The sequence below is a fragment of the Macrotis lagotis genome, chromosome 1 (genome assembly GCF_037893015.1).
Source record: "Macrotis lagotis isolate mMagLag1 chromosome 1, bilby.v1.9.chrom.fasta, whole genome shotgun sequence".
Lineage (NCBI taxonomy): Eukaryota > Metazoa > Chordata > Mammalia > Peramelemorphia > Peramelidae > Macrotis > Macrotis lagotis.
In genome coordinates this window covers 672955217-672956661 of record NC_133658.1, presented here as the reverse complement: position 1 = coordinate 672956661, position 1445 = coordinate 672955217, and the positions used below count along the sequence as shown (strand labels likewise).

At 35.2% G+C, this 1445-nt stretch overlaps 1 pseudogene; it reads right to left on the bottom strand.

Annotated features, from left to right (window-relative positions):
* Positions 1-317: 317 nt before the first annotated feature.
* LOC141522845 (small ribosomal subunit protein eS12 pseudogene) lies at positions 318-718 on the bottom strand (annotated as a pseudogene).
* Between the last annotated feature and the right edge of the window lie 727 nt (positions 719-1445).

Below are 1445 nucleotides of genomic sequence, written 5' to 3'. Positions count from 1 at the left end.
AAAAAGACAATAGCTAAGAAAATTTAAAAAAAAAAATTGAAGTTAGTAAACTTTGGTTTGCATTTAAATTCCACTACTTCCTCTCTGGATTTGGATGGTATTTTCCATCACACATCATTTATACTTGCCTTTGATTTACTGTTTTGCTGCAATGAACAAATCCATAAAAGTTGATCATCATCCAGTGTTCTTGTTAATATGTATATTTTTTTCTGGTTCTGCTCATTTGACTCTGCATCAGTAAGTCTTTCATGTTTTTGTGAAGTCCCATTCACCATGATTTCTTTTTTTCCAATCAGAACAAGGCTTTCATTTGCTCATTTCTTGCACTTAAAATATTCCTCACTGGCATCTTTGTCCTGATATTCCTTGCCATAATCCTTAACAACAACACACAACTGAAGCCAACCACTATGCAAGGCTTTCCCTCTCTGTCACTTTTACAGAGGTCTACTCATTCACCCAGCTTATTGTTGTTATCAACCTTGATTAAATTGATTTGATGCTCAGCATACAGGGCTTAAATCAACTTTACATACATAGGTTCATCACAGTTCGAAGCAAGAACACAAAGATGTGCTTGGCATTTTTCCAAGGCTTTGTCAGCTTCACGAATTCCATAAGCTAGGCCGTTCCCAATGAGTGCAGTCTTCAGCACTTCTTGTAGAGTGGTGTTAAAGTCCATTACACCTCCTGCAGCAATGTCTTCCTTGACCATGGCAGCAGTTCACAAGTGAAGTTAAATCTTGAAAACACCCGGGAGCCACTGCTTCCTGCTTGAATCAGTAGGAACAGGGAATGAGCCATGATTTCTAATAGAATAGTGTTCCATCACATTCATATACCACAAATTATTAAGCTAATATTCTCCATGGGTATATGCTCAATTTCCATTCATTACCACCACAATAGGAACTGCTATGAATATTTTTGTACATGGAATTTTTTTTTAAATTTTATTTATTTAAGGCAATGTGTTACTTCACTTGCTCAGGGTCACAAAGCTATGAAATTTGTAAGTGTGCTGTTTACTGCCTAGCTGCCCCACATGTAGTTATTTTTTAAACCATTTTTGTCAGAGACCTAGTAATGATACTGCCATGTATGTATAGTTTTGTTGTCTTTGGACAAAGTTCTAAATAACTCTAGAGAAAAGTTGGATCAGTTCACAACTCCACCAACAATACATTAATGCCTCAGTTTCCCTTTATCTTCTCCAAGATTGATCATATTCCTTTTTAATAATATTGACCAATATTAGCTGCTATGGCAGCTCATAGTTGTTCTAATTTTCATTCCCTAATAAATAATGATTCAAAACAATTTTAATATATGCCTATCAATAACTTCAATTTCTTCATTTGAAAATTGCGTTTCGGTTTTGAAGTATTGAGTCCTGATGTCTCATAAATTCTTCAATCTCCCTGAGTTCTATTCTTTGTCTA